Below are 15,787 nucleotides of genomic sequence, written 5' to 3'. Positions count from 1 at the left end.
GTGCACTGCACTGGTGCAGCTAGTGATTTTGCCTGTCTGTACAAGGGGTTTGCACTGGGGCAGCTACCTCTGTGGCTGGTGGCCAATGTCTGTGACAAGGACAAATCCTCATATATATATCCCTAGACCGTGGTCTCTGGTAAGCACTGTAGGATCGTGGTGATAGTCTTGAGAGCTGGAATCACAATCCTACCTTCCTAAGAGATGTAGGCTTGACAGTGGTGATGGGACAAAGCATTTAGACAGAAGGACGTAAAGAAAATTCTCCTTGTCTGGGGGGGTTGTTTTCTGAAATGTTTAGATTTCTTTTTAATTTGATTCAGAGCCCTTTGTTCCCTAGAAACTAAATAACAGTTGTGACTCAGCAAGAATGTCCCCTGGGCTGGTTAATGAGCATATCAGTGTCTTGTGTTTGGCCAGAGTTTTGAACAATGGCAGACGTTTTGACAAATTGGTTTTCTACAGCTTCTCATCATGAGGTGCTGGATGCTCAGAGGGTGTCTGAGTCCCACAGTCAGTCGCTTTACCGGTTAGTTACAAAATACAATCCCAAGCGCTGACTGACTGTGAAAGTTGTCAGCCTTTGGCTCTAAATGGGCTTTCCCAGGGCTCAGCAGAGGGAAGCATGGATGGAGTCGGAGATGATTTTGTGCATATCATTGTAAGTTGGTGGCCCTGTAGCCTACAGTGAAGTCAAATATATTGTCATTAATCTAGTTTGAAGTTTTCAGTTGTTCGTATTGCAAGTGAGTTTTGTAGCCCCCCGTGGCAGGAGGTCTTGCAGCTAACGCATTGGAGTGGGAGTCAGGAGATCTAGGGTTGATTCCCAGCTCTGCCTCAGACTCGATGTGTGAGCTCCTTAGGGCTATATTGTGTCTTTAAGTCTCAGCTGTTTGCACCAACCCTGTGGGAGCTCTGGGCTGCATTGTGCTTTGAGCTGGGCGATGCTGACCCTAGTTTCAAGCAGGGGTATTGTACTCCAAGCACAAAGCATCCCAGAGCTCTGTGGGTATGCAGGGCGAGTGAGGCCGTTTGCCCCACCCTCGCCAAAGTCGCAGCATCCACTCTCTTCTCTGGAGTCCTGTCTGGAGGTGGGGGAGGGCAAACCACACTGATACTGGAGAGGCCAGTAGTCCTAGCCTCACACTGTTGAACTCAGGAGCACACAAGGACCATTCTGCGTTTGGCTTCCATATAGGGACACAAGAAAGAGCAGTTCCTTGTGCCCTCATCTCTGCTTTCCACAATCTTCTCCTTAATAGCTCTGTGCCACTGCAGATATTACCGTGCGCAAAGGGCTGTGGTGAAGCTTAATTCCTTAATGTTTGCCAAGGTCCATGAGGTGTTGAGCCAGAAGGGCAAAGCCTTGTTAATATTATTCATTCTTGCCTGTCTTTGTGTCTGAGATGTTCCTAAGTGAGATAACTGATTCTGTACTGCTATTAATTTGTATTACAGTAGCACACAGAGGCCTTAAATCCAATCAGGTGCTGTATGATTTTTCCCCTTCTGTGTTTGCTCCTCTTGGATAGCTGCTGTTAACTCGTGCAAGATAGTGAGTTACCCACCCAAAGCAAATTGCGGAATTGATGCAATACAAACATAAAGCAAAGTGCCCACAAAATAACTAACTCACCAGGGAGGACTGGCTTGCTTGTACATGCTGTGCTATGCCGCAGGTTGGTGCAAGGAACATGCACACACAGAGACGCATGTTGTTTTAGTAATGATAGCACAGAAGTAGGGCTGACTCTCTTCTAGGGATACTAAAGCTATCAACACGTAACTCTTTGAGATCCTACTACTGCAGTATGCAGACTGCAGGATCGAGGACCCATGATCGTAAGCAGTGTAAAATACTGATGTGGTTACACTAGGGAAAACTTTTGGAAACAGAGATGCACTGAGCAAGCTGCCAGTATTGGAGAACTAGACTATATTATCCCACACGCTGTCACTATTTGTAGCTCTTTATGGAGGAGACACATTTGGGAATAGAGCACATATGATTGCAGGTAGGTTTTGTGCATTTTGTGCTGCTAGTTTTTGTGCATCAGTTTAAAGCAAGGGTCTCAAACATGCGGCCCACGGAGTTATTAGCTGCGGCCCGCCAAGTCCCCCCCTGCCTCCCCGAGTTATTTCCTGCGGCCGCCACGCTCCCTTCCCTGCAACACACTGCATCCCTGCTCCTCTGCCTACCTCCAGGTGCTTCCTGTTTGGTGGCATTTAGTGCTTTCCAGGAGGGAAGGGCAGGAGCGGGGAGACAGGCGCTCAGGGGAGGGGGTGAAGAAGAAGTGGGGCAGGGGCAGGGATTTGGGGAAGGGGTTGGAATGGGGGCGGGGCCTCATGGAAGGGATGGAGTGGGGGCAGGGCCAGGAGCAGCATCGGGGGGGAATGTCAGTGATGCGGCCCTCAGGCCAATGTACTAGTCCTCATGTGGCTCCCGTGGTCATTTCAGTTTGAGATCCCTGATTTAAAGGCGCCTTTGACAATGGAATCATACATCTATTGAACCTATATGTCATTATTTATGCGTATCTGCTGACAGACCAACTGATAACGCTTCCGCTACTTTCTTCTGCTACTACAATCTGAAACTTATGCTGGTGCCCAATATTTAAATCCATCAAATGGAAAATATGAAAGATGAGGTGGGGGGATAACAACTTTTATTGGACCAACTTCTGTTGGTACCAGCTTTTGAGCTATACACAGCGGCTGCTTGGGTCTCCTGGGACCAACCTGACTACAACTACACTGCCAACAGCAAAGGAAAATGGGTAATTCTTGAAAGTTTTAGCTGTTTGGCTTGTCCAGCATCTTGTGCCAGCACATGGAACAGGGTATTATGCTGGTTTACTGTTATGCTTTGCATCTGATTAATTTTAGTGCTCACAAAAGTGAAAGATTATCAGCCTTGAATAAAGCCAGACATAATCTAGAAAGGTTCTCTGCATGTTTCTCCATGCTGCAGCTCCGTTCTAACCTACCGCACTCCTATGTATTCCTGGGTATTGTCCCCCTTAGCAAAACCAAATTAAAAGGGTAAATGCAGAACATAGGCACCACTCCTTTAAAAAGAGAATTTTAATGAATTTTCAAAAAATGAGACATCTGAGACTGAGCCTATGCTTTGGCCAACAGAACCTTCTTGTCAGCCCCCACTGAAGATGCCAAATCTCTCCCCAAGGAGCTATCCAAGTTGGGAAACCATTTACTCAATCTTGAGTGCCTGCAACCTGCATCAGAATTTAGCTCCAAGTCCTGCAAAGATCGTCCTACTTTGCTCAAAAGATCAGTCTCTGCATGTCAGCTCTTGGATGCCGCTCAGAACAACCATGTGAACCGAAAGATTCTTCTTTTGAACAGGATGCATTGTGGTCCCGGGCAGTTTAATTTGCATCTTTACTGTTGGGACTTCTTGAGCTTCCTGTCCTTCCTCGTTGGAGCTCAAGAACAGGCAGTGAGCCATCTGCTCTTTGCCACCTTGATGGTGGGTGGACGTGCTTGAAGCTGCTGCTGTGATAGTGGCTACATCACTTACCCAACATCTACCTGAGAAACAGAAACTGACTTGCGTGAGGCTACACAGCAGGTCAATAGGAAAACCAGTATCCGAACCGAGGAACTTGTGGCATAGGGACAGAAGCCACGTCTTCTAGACCTCACTGTAACAACTTAGCAACTCATTTTTCCTGGACACTTTTCCTCGCAGATGTGAGGAAACGGATACTTTATTTTCAAATATTAGAATTCTGCTTGCTGAAGGACAGCGTATGTCCAAGTTGTATGAAAATATATGTACATCTATTGCACAGTAATTCTGTATTGATTCCTTTTTTTTAAAAAAACCCCCTTCTTTCTAAAATGAAAGATGTGGGTCTGAAAGCTTTGGGGTAGAAGTCTGCTATTCATCTACATACAATGGCAATGCAAGCCATTCCTCAACCTGGTTCTGGAGGGACGTACTTCTCAAGGTGAGAGTTTCCATGGCCCACTGAGTCTTTAAACTTTCAGCTGAGAATCTCAACCAGGGTTACGCTGTCCATTCTGATGGCAATTTTTAGTGATAAAGACACTTAACATCAAATTCTGGCCCCATTCACGTGAATGGGAGTTTTCCCATTTACTTTAGTGGGGCTGGGATTTCACCCTGAGTCACTAGCTACTGGATTAAGAGCTACAACTTGCTTCATTTACCATTGAACAGCTGTTGGATGATAACTTCTGTTCAACCGGTTGGAGTTAACCCAGTGATCTGGTCATAAAGGCCTCACGTCCTATTACCTATCTTGTATTATGAATGTTATGGGTTAAAGGTGAGCACGCACTTTCAGATGTGCACTTTTCTCAGTCCCACCCTGAGTCAGAAGTAATCGGTGGCTTCTTAAAAATGTCCTGGGGGTCACTATTCTGTGTCATCCAGTTGGAACTTTACGGCAAGAGCTGGGATCAAACTCGGATCTTCCTGCTCCAGAAGCCCTGCCTCTTCTGACTTCAGTTAAAAGAGAAACTGCTAAAACTCTAGTAGTATCCAGAACCTCTGAACTATAGTTGAATATACACACCAGCCAATAGGCTAATCACTTTACAGTATGCTCGGGGGCGGCTCTAGACATTTTGCCGCCCCAAGCACAGAGGGTCCGCTGGTCCCACAGCTTTGACTGAAGCCGCGGGACCAGTGGACCCTCCGCAGGCAAGCCGCCTAGTGGCAACCGGCAGAGCGCCCCCCGCGGCTTGCCACCCCAGGCACGCACTTGGAGCGCTGGTGTCTGGAGCTGCCCCTGAGTATGCTGCACTATACTGTGAATATAACCATTTAATTAAGGTGGTGGTACTTTTAGACTTGCATTATTTTCCAGAGAATATAAATCATTATATACGTACTGCTCCTCTTAAAATGAAACTGTCCTCTCAACCATAGCGTTTATTAATTACCTTATAATGACTCTTCTCCAGACAGCATCTGATTACTTCTTACAACACACTCAGATTCATAGCACTGGGAATAGATGCGTGTACAATGGATGAGTCCCATAATAATTAATTGCTTGGCACAGCTTAATACTATTAGTAGGCAAAATCAATTTATTTTATTTTTTTTGCCAGTGAGTATGTCCATCAGAGATGAACAGTAGTTTAATTCACAGTATGGTAGCAATGAGGATAAAAAGGCACCCAGGGCATGTATTGGGGAAACAGAGAAAGTTACTGGTGCCCCTCTTTTATGGTTCTGTAAATGGCTAATACCAATGGCCTGTCCTTGGAATGGAGAACATGTAGAATGACTTAAACCCTTTCCATTCTATAGTTAAAACTATGCTCACAACAAATCTGGTGACTATCGTGTTAAACATAGTTGCTGCAGTCAGTGCGGACAGAGATCCCTTCCCTTAAAAACCATGTTATTACCATAACATACAACTTGCTATAGGGTAATCCATAGCACCATTTGGCGACCATGGTTCTCAGAGGCTTTCTGCCATCACACAAACAGGGCCTTACAAACACTGTTTTCCGTATAGAGAACAATTATATATTTCGTCCTCTTTCTTTTACTCTGAGCCCCAAGTACCAGTCGGTTTCACAAGACATGAAAAGTGTTCACAGAAAAGTCCTTTTAATAAAATTACTCAAATACGTTTCCAAGGGAAGCTTCTCCGAATGCAGGAGAGGCATGTTTTTCCAACTAGCTAGATTAGTCCAAAATCCTGTGAAATGAAAAAAACGAAATTAATACAAATATCTTGGATTTACAACCATCTGGGCTTGGATTTTTTTTGGAAATTCCCTTTGTTCCTAATTTTTCTTCTCTTCAGGCACCCGTTTACTTTCTCGGTTGAGCAGAGGACACACTGCTCCTTCTTTTTAGACTGTGAAATTCCATTTCTGCTGCTTCCATGGCCTCTGCTGCGCCATCTGCACACAGTGTGCTTCACGGTCTCCTCATCTGCCTCTGCTTCCAGAGCAATCTGGCTAACTCTAGTAACAAAATAGCCACTCTTCCCTCAGGAAGGAGAGAGCAGGTTCTCTACAAAACTTGGCAGTGATCGACACCAGGCCTGTGCAAAGTCCGTTGGATTCAATGGAATCTCTCTCTAAGGTACTTTTATACCGTCTAAGGTACCCCATAACCATGAGCACTTCACAATGTTTAATGTATTTATCCTCCCAACACCCCTGTGAAGTAGGTGAGTACTACAGTATTATCCTAGGGAACTGAGGCACAGAGACAAAATTACTTGCCCAAGGTCACACACAAAATCTGTGGCAGAGCAGGGAACTGACTCTGGCTAGCACCCTAACCAGTGGATCAGCCTTCCTTTCAGTCAAAAGATTCCCCTGGACTTCTGTGGGCTTTGGTTTGGGCTTATATTTTACAGTGAGGCATAGGTGGGTGTCAACTTCTATTGACTCCAGCGGTGCAGGAGCCTAGATGACTGAATGGGAGGGGAAACACTGGCAGCTTTAGTAACTGAAGGCCAATGCCAGTTGTACGTGGGGGTAGCAAAGTCAGAAAGAGTCTGGCTGAGCATTGTGAACAGAGCTGTGTCCTGGGATTCTGTGCTCCACCTGCACCTCAGTTTGGAGTGTGCCGTATCTGTTCAGGAGTGCAGCGCCCAATAGGCTGCCTTCGGGTGTCTGGGGAATTTATTTCTCTCCCCCAAAAGAAATACTTCTCTGCAAGGGCTGGATTCCAATCTCAACTATTTGAGCGTAAATGCAGATCAACCCCCTTGACTTGAATGGGACTGTTCACGTGAGTAAGGGCCATCCACAGTGTAAGAGTTGCTGAGTCTGTCTGCAATGAGCTGAAGCATTTCCTGAGACAATCCTCGGCTTTACCTTCAGCCATCAGAATCCACGAGTTAAGCCAAAGCAGAGAAGCTGTGTGAAAATGCTGCTTAGCTCTTCAGACCAACTGCAAGGGCAGCTTCAAAGCAGGGAGGAAGATTGGATCTCTGAGAGCTAGATTCTGATCTCAGCTACACTGGTGTAAATGCAGCTTGCTTACAAAGTATTACTCAGTGTGAGTCAGGAGGCCAAATGCTGCAGTCGTCTTTCAGCCCCCCCATCTTGCAAACATGCACGCTATTAATTTTGGTGTTTACAAGCTTGGGGCCTCCAAACCACAATTAACTTCCATGGGAATTCTGACTGGGGAAGGGCTGCGAGATGTGACCCTGGGGCTGGCTCTGGAGACCCAGAGAAGCTATTAGTTTGGCTAAATCACTTTGTGGGGTGAGCTAAGCAGCACAGTGGGTTAATACAATGGCCTTTATTCTCTGGATAGCTGTGTTCCAATACTGATGAGATCACAATTGAAAATGTGTGTGCTGGTTCCTCTTACAGCAGCTCCTAGTGATTCACATCACAAAGCCATCCAGTAATTCAGCCAAATTGCCATTCTGTGCTCATAGACCCAGGGCTTGGGTAGCAGGGAACATTTCAAGTCAGGCTTAAGTGCTAGGGGAGTGAGATGTGCACAGTGCCTAACTGCCCTATGTCTGGCTCTCAGCCAATTTTATTAGTCTCTTAATCTCATGAGCAACCAGTTCACGCAGCGGCTGAGAGTCCACACAAACTCAGTGTGAGGAAAAGGAAGAAAACAGAAGCATCTCCAGGGCTGGTTAGTGAGAGCATCCCAGCCTAGCAGAGGTACAAAGAACAACCGCTCCCCTGGCTGTAGGGAGACTGCTGTATAGGGTGACCAGACATCCTGTTTTTAAGTGGTAAAACCATGGAATAATTTAACCTGAGCAGCTCTTAATGAGCATGCAAAATATGCCTAATTTACAGTGAGCTTTCTTTGGAGATGTGGGGTACATCTACATTGCAACTGGAGGTGTAAATTCCCAGCTCAGGTAGATGACCACTAGCTTTGATCAAGAGAATGCACTAAAAATAGCAGTGTAGCCATGGTGGCAGTGGCAGATTGTACATGGGTGTCTAGCCAGTGCCGCCACCTATCTGGACCTATGTGCCGCCATCACACCGCTGTCAACACAGATGGATCAAAGCTAGTGTGTGTATGTCTGCCAATAGAGACGCACCCTTGGGGTGACATCCCATTTGCCATTGACTTCAATGGAGCTAGGATTTCATCCTTGATACTATCCTCACCTCTGCCATAGATGTTCTCTGTGCCCTTGAGCAAAATGCTTAATGTCTCTGTGCATCAGCTTCCACGTTTAGCTACAAGGCTAAGTTTGTTAATGTTTGCAGAGCATGCCAAGATCCTTGGAAGCATAGGCACCAACTTCTGCTGGCGCCGGTGGGCGCTGACCCTGCTCTGACCCTGGCCCCGCCCTGACTCCACCCCTGCTCTGACCCCCCCCGCCCCCCTCATTCCAACCCTTTCCCCAAAGTCCCTGCCCCTATTCCAAACCCTTCCCCAAATCCCCGGCCCTGCCTCTTTCCCGCATCCTCCCCTGAGCGTGCCGCGTTCCCACTCCTCCTCCGTCCCTCCCAGAGCTTGTTACGCCATGAAACAGCTGTTTTGCAGCGGCAAGCGCCGGGAGGGCGGGAGGGAGGAGTGGGACGTGGTGTGCTCAGGGGAGGAGGAGGCGGTGGAGGTGAGGTGGGGCGGGGGGTGGGGAGCTTGGCTTCTGGTGGGTGCAGAGCACCCATTAATTTTTCCCCGTGAGTGCTCCAGCCACAGAGCACCCATGGAGTTGGCGCCTATGCTTGGAAGGAAGGTACCGTATAAGTGCAAAGTAGTAGTATATTTCCATGCATTTTTATTTAGCGGGTAGAAACTAAAAATACAAGCTGTGATGGAACAAAAATAATGGGTGATAGATGCCATTAATGGTGTGTCCAGTCCAGAACAAATGCAAATTTCAACCAAGAGACTATAATAGCTACTTTAATATTTATATTTACCAAAAGTACATATAATTGTCTGTATCCAAATGTCTTTGCAAAAGAAACAAGGTTGAAGGAAGGGAATTCTATTCAGATTGTGGTTTGTATTATAGTAGCACCTAGCAGATCCAACTCAGATTGAGGCCCTGTTCTGCTTGGCAATGCACAAACGCATAAAAAGAAACAGTCCCTGCCTGAAAGAACGTACAATTTCAATAGCTGAGAGGTGGGAGGGGGAAACAGAGTTACAGCTGCGGGAAGAGACTAGCACAAGCTCACACAGTTGGTCAGAGACAACGCCAGAAACAGAACCCGTTTCTTAACTTCCACTCCATTAGACCAGCTACTGGTCTATCACTTTTCTACTTTTTTTTTAATTTTAAGGTGGTTCAGTCTGATATCTCTCTTCAGAATTCTAGTTATTGCCTTGCTAAATCTAAATTAAATCCACTGCTCAGAAGAAATACGTAACCTTCCTGGAAATGGCTGGAAGATACCATTAAAGTAAAAGATTGAATGTATTCTAAGGAAGTCATCGATTCTCTTGACATAAGCTTACCTGTGGTAAATCCATTCTTGTTAAAGACTCTCTCTCTCTCTCTCTCTCTCTTTAAATGAAAGATCTGTCCTTTTGAGTTTTATGATTGATGCCAGGCAGACTGCAAAGTAGTATAAGGAAGATCTAGTGATAAGAACAAATGCAAGGCTGATCATGCAAAGTGCTTAACACCTACCAAAATCGAAGCCTTAATAACTAAAAGCTCTTGGCCCTCCACTTTCAAAGAATAGAAAACTGGTAAATTTCTAAGCTGTCACCTCCAGAGTAACCAAAAGTTAGTGAGAGGAAGTGAAGGCAGAAAGGTGATGTGATGGGATTGTCCTGCAATTCTAACATATATTTATATACATATTTTAATAGTGCATTATGCAGAATATTTATAGTAAAAATGTCTGGGGGCTGTTTTGTTCCTGACGCACAACATCAGTTTTTCAAGCATTCATCAAAGAGATTGCTCTTGAAATTTTTTTATGAGATACTGATTTAGATTGGGGGAGGGATAGCTCAGTGGTTTGAGCATTGGCCTACTAAACCCAGGGTTGTGAGTTCAATCCTTGAGGGGGCCACTTAGGGATCTGGGGCAAAAATTGGTCCTGCTAGTGAAGGCAGGGGGCTGGACTCAATGACCTTTCAAGGTCCCTTCCAGCTCTAGGAGATTGGTATATCTCCAATTATTACCTTTTAGAAGCATTAGATATTTTAATTAACTTTTAGGGTTGAGGACTAGAATCTCTGCACATCTATTTTGGATACTGATTTGAATCTTTTTAGTTTCTGGAGAGCATCTACACTAATGCATCTAAAACATATGAATTAGCTCAAATTATTGATGTGCATGGGATAAAAAAATGTATTACCCCATTATCATTATCCTCATAATTCTCCTCATCACCAAAGTGTGACAGAATGGATGTAATTAGTATTGATTGTGCAGGAACAGAAGCATAATGGAGGGGGTTTGATGATGCCTCTGTTATATTGAGGGACACGATATAAATATCTTATCTAGGATTCTTGCTATAGTGCTTCTGTGGTTAGGAATAATACCATTCAGGTTACCATATTGCATCAAAAGGTTAATGCAAACAATTTGCAAAGTCAAGCACTCCAAAGTGAGGCAATGCCAGAATTAATTTGTTCCCCTTGTGCTGATGGATATATATTATGATACAGTCTTTAATTATATGATCACATACTACTTTTGTTCCACAGATCTCCTGCTTCATTCAATGAGTGAGTCGTTTTTCAATATTTCTCTATTATTCTCATTCAATGTATGGTCCCAGGATTTACTCATTGCACACCATCCGAGCCCTGCACAAAATGCAAAATTATCAATTTCCTCATGGGGATTTCTATAGTGCACTCCCCCCAGGTCCTATCCGACATTCCCTCCCACACCCCAAGTCTGAGTCCTGCTTCCCTCCCTCTCTGCATCTACAGACTTCCCCAGCTCCCTCCCGCTGTCTGGCTTTTGCAGTCTCCTCCTCTCCTTCTGTCCTAATCCCCTCCATTTCTTACTCCTCTGCATTCAAGTCAGTTTGCTTCCTCCTTTTCCTCCGTGCTGCCTGGGGGCAGTCATTGAAGAGAGAAGGTCCTCAGTTCCTGTGCCCAGCCCCAAGAGGGAGCAAGCTTGGTTACTCTGTGGGGATGGCACGTGGGCAGTCCATTCAATATGTAGGAGCTGAGAGAGCTTGGAGCATGCCCCATGCAGACAGAGAATTCAGAGGCCCAAATCTAACATGTCTCTACTGAGCATGTGCAGGTTTTTCAGTGTCTGTTATCTTGGCCAAATTTGGGTGACTTTCACAGGGAAAGCAAAAGGCACATTCCTGACACCAGGACAACCCACCTGCCAAATTTCAAGTCTCTGCTCCAAAGCATAGGAGTACTAGAACTTCTCAACAAAATGCATGTAAGAATTGTTTTAACTTGGGCAGAACAACTTCGTTTCCCTTAATTTTCTTCTTCAGAACCATTTTAGTTGAAATTTTTAAAAAAAATCAGCCTGAAGCAGACAATCAGCATGGAAACTTCAGCCCAAATGGCTCATGTTTGGAAAAGCTATAAGCAACTGAGCCTTATAATCAGAAGTGCCAGGCAACTTGAACTATAGGTGGCATTCCTAGCTCCACCTACAATGAAAATGCCCTGGAGGTGACATTTCAACAAGAGGTTTATCACGTGTGATAACAATAACAATGCTTGAATAGCGACTTTCGTTCAGGGATGCCCAGCTCCAAACAGAGGTTTTGATTGCACAGGTCATGCAGAATCAGGCGCCCAGTTATAAAGCAGCTTTGTAAATGAACCAAGTAATCTGAGTGTAGTTGATGCAGACCCAGACTGTGACTCCTGTTGAGCACCTGCACAGGGGACTAAGGATAATGGGGCCTGTAGCTCCCTACCTATATATCAGTGCAAGGGAGAGCAACTTTGGTGGGGCAGAGTCTTGCCCTTCTGGGGAAATGGGTGGGCGGGGATTTGGAATTGGTGGAGCCTTAGTCCTGTCCACTCTTCTCCTCGCTGTGCTGGCCAGCACAGCTGTACCAGTGTGGCAGGGGAAACTATTTGCCATTGGTATGAAGTTGAGATAGAATCCCACCCTTCCCCTTCCTCTGCCAGCGGGAACGGGCAAAACGGAATTAATTGAGACTAAGCCACAATCTGGCTCCAAGGCTACTCCACAGGCAATGAGTGTGTAGTACAAACATGAGGCCAGAATTTTGTTTTGCCTTTATAACTAACAAAGCGGTTTTGCAATATCCCAGGCCAAAGCTGGCCAAACGTGTTTGTGCTCCTCTGCTTCACGCTAGTTTGCGGTGAAAGCCTGAAACTATTGACATTAACTGATAAACTGGAAAATGTTTTAGTGCTAGGCCCTGATTCTGCAAACACTTATGCAAGGAACTTGACTCGTGCGAATAGTCACATTTCATGCACCCGATTCTGCAACCCTTGCTCACATTGACTCATTCTGACTTGAGTTCATTGGAACTGCTCATACGTGTAACAGCAGGATCATGGCCTTAGTGAAAATGTTTGCTGAGTTTTCTGAATGATTTGCTTGGAAATTGTAGCCTGTCCTATCATTTTACTTTAGAAAAGATTTCTTACATTTTTCTAAACTATTCTATTTTCTTTATAAATATCCTCTGAATGAGCTAATCATCCAACAGCCCCAGTAATCTCTGGATTTTATGGGTAAATGGACTCACCGCTTCTACCCGTGGGTTCAATAGTACATGCACAGTCAGATGAATCTATGAATAGTAGTAATAAAATTAATGATTTTATTGATGTATGATTAATACATGTACATGTCTTCTCTTCATCCAAGGATCTCTAAGGCCTTAGTTCAGCAAGATATGTAAGCAAGTGCGTAACTTTAAGCAAGTAAATATGCTTTTGTGAATCAGGGCCTGAATGCTTTATCAATATTGGACCCAATTCTGCAGCTCTTACTTGTACGAGAAGTCACACTGAAATCACTAGAACTGCTCATTTAAGGCCTGAAGGGTCAGGAGCATTCATCTAGACTATGCTCATAATCAGTGGGGGGAGTCTACTACAGACACCTGGGGCTCAGTTTTGTGAGGTACTGAGCACACTTTGGGGTCACTGAGAGTTGAGTATGCCCGGTGTTATCTGGCCTTGGAAGTATTATTTTAGCCTGATGCAGAAATATGACCTTTTGCTGGCTGGTTCCTCAGGAATATTTATTTAAAACCCGACGCAAGATTCCCATCAACTTCAGTGGGTATTGGAGTGTGTCCTTAGTTATTATGTTATGGCAAATAGCAACAGATTCTGCTTCTGTTTGGCAGGACACCTGAGGCGTTTGGGGCGGTAACTACTGAATGTCTGTTCCACTATAAAAATATGGCTGCGAATCACTGGATTTAAGTGCAGGAGGTTTTTGCTGATGAAGATGAGCTATGGTCCAATCTTGGTTCTTTTGGGGGTTTTGTTTAGTTTCCAGACTGGACTCTAACCTGGGTATCACTCCTCTTAATACCTAATTTGGTTTTCAAACCCGTATTACATTTTTACACCATTATTTTCCAAGTTTATTTGATGCATCTTTTATTTATTTTGATCTTTATGTACCAAGAACATCTATCTTGGGCGCTCAGTCTCTAAACAACTGCTAGAAGCACAATTAACCCCACAAATAGCAGATTCTGTTAAAAAAGGACAGTCAACCAAAAAGGACCTTCCCAAAGATGCTACCTTCCCCAAACATCTTGGCTCTCCCCAGGGCCAGAATGGATAGACAGGGTAGCTTTGTAGCGTGCTCTGAAGATCAGCAGTGAATTCTAAAGATGAGGGCTACATAGATAATTACTGCATCCTCATGGAGAACAATTGTGTGTTGTTATGGAGGTAGCTAAGCCTTCCTTACGAAAACTAGCACTCATGATATTTCTTCCTGCAGTTTCTGTTTGCACCCATTGCTGAGATCAGATCCAAATCACAACTCCCCAGTATGTTTTAAAAGTTTCTTTATTTCCCTTCATGGGAACAGGCGAATGACTGTTCAGACCCAAAGATCGTTTTGAAGGGTATTATTATATTGTGCTACTTTATTCACTCAATAGCAGCACCTTTCTGAGTTCTATCTGGTGCAATGTGTAGCCCATCGTCTCATGTTAGCCTTTAACAAAATGTCAGATTCCAGCAAGCTGGTGTCTACATGCCCCAAGAATGGGCACATTAGGAACTGATTGATAGGTTTCTCTTTGGAGTAAAATCAGGTACTGTCTGAGCACTTCCATCTGACCCAGGCATTTCCAGATGGAGATGGAGCTAAGAAAGCATGAACAAACTTTTGTGCCTACGTGATGGGCTTTGGCAACATTTTCAGGGATGTGATCCTGTGCTATTCCAGATAGACTTTCCATTCATGGCTTGACAGCTTTTATATTGTGGATAATTTTACAGTAAGAGTAATAGCACCCTCAGGACTGAGCTCTTCTAGTTGGTATGTTCCCAGCATTACTCTTCTTTTCTGCAATTGTGTGAACAGAAAATATTTTTGCAGTGTAGTTGTGACATAATCAAATCTGCTGTGAATTCTTGTTTGAGTGAGTAACCTCCCCTCTCATTACTGGAAAGTCCAAATAACATTTGACATTTGACCCAAGCAGTTCTGGTCAAGAATGTGAATAGTGGTTCTAAAGTCTTCTGATGGAACAGTTTTCCATCGGTCAGAGCTGATTTGATGGTGTAGGCTGCGTGGCCGTTCTTCCCTCTCAGTCTCTGAAGGAGGCCATGCCACCTCGCTGCCGCATACCTCTAAAGGTGAGCTCAAAGGGGGGAATTAGCTTCACGCAGCCGGGCAGAACAGTATGGCAGTCTATGCGCTCCAGGCCCAGTCAGGGCGGGGCAGCAAAGCAATGGGTAGGCTCTGGCCTGCAATCAGGGCAGAGCAGCTAAGCAGTCTGTGAGCACCATAAAGTCTAGAGGTTCAGGTAAGGGTGAGCACCAAGACAGTCTAGGGGCTCAGGCAGGGTTGAGCACCAATAACAGTCTATGGGGCTCCAGTAGGGTTGCCTGAGGAGCACAGGCCTCCTGGCCTAGGGAGGGGGAGGACTGCCACTCCAGGGGTGGGGTGGCATGGCAGGGGGGACACAGGCCCACCCAACTCCACTGCGTCCCAGCCCAGATGGTTGCCTAGTTTCCCTGGGCGGCTTCTTATTTCCTCCCCCCACCCCTTGGGTGTACCTGCGTCTGTCATCTTGGGGAGATGACTGACTTCAGGATCCACCTTTTGTACTTTCCCTCCTGTCCTTCCCTTCTGCTTCCAGCGGAGCAGATGAGGCTCTCCTGGTTCGGCCCACCCGGGTTGGGGCGTGTTGTGGGTCCTCCCTGTCCCTTTCTGAGGGAGGCCACGCCTCCTCGCTACAGATGGAATTAAAATTCACTGAGAATGTGTCAACGTAGTCAAAACTTTCAGCGGAAACCAGGCAGACAGGCTTGGCGTCCTGGGATCCCTGTCAACCCACCTGTTATGTGGGTGGACTACCCAGCTTGCAAGCCAGGCAGGCACCTGGGGCATGGCCAGACGAGACATTTTCAAAAAATTCTATTTTGGATCTTCCAAAATGAAAGTTTTTGAAAATTCCCATCCTATGGGGAAAATTTTCATTTCCAACGTTCCAATTTGAAATGCAAAATTTTCCATTGGACAGACATTCTGTTCCCCATACAGCTCGACAGCTGTTTCTGTTGTGAGATAAGGTTTAATCCAAAGAGGATTTTGTTTTTGTGATTTCATTTGCCAAAATCGACCCCTCACCATGTATCTTCCTGAGCATTTCAGATATTTGAAATTTGTTCTGTACGGAGATGCTCAGT

At 45.3% G+C, this 15,787-nt stretch overlaps 1 protein-coding gene across 31 annotated transcripts in view; it reads left to right on the top strand.

The window, feature by feature from the left end:
• Positions 1–15,787, top strand: part of GPR50 (G protein-coupled receptor 50) — a 280,991-nt gene that overhangs the window by 104,944 nt on the left and 160,260 nt on the right. For 11 of the 31 annotated variants that reach the window (XR_005584892.1, XR_005584882.1, XR_005584883.1 and 8 more), the window contains one exon: positions 3,145–3,779. The exons of 19 other annotated variants lie outside the window; for them this stretch is intronic. The gene's annotated coding sequence lies outside the window, so the exon portion shown is untranslated. Of the gene's footprint in view, positions 1–3,144; positions 3,780–7,374; positions 7,660–15,787 lie in introns of those variants that run through there. One more of the 31 variants, XR_005584895.1, reaches the window with a different exon arrangement.

The sequence above is a fragment of the Mauremys reevesii genome, linkage group 9 (assembly GCF_016161935.1).
Source record: "Mauremys reevesii isolate NIE-2019 linkage group 9, ASM1616193v1, whole genome shotgun sequence".
In the NCBI taxonomy this organism is placed as follows: Eukaryota; Metazoa; Chordata; order Testudines; family Geoemydidae; genus Mauremys; species Mauremys reevesii.
This window is presented reverse-complemented; position numbering and strand designations above follow the sequence as displayed.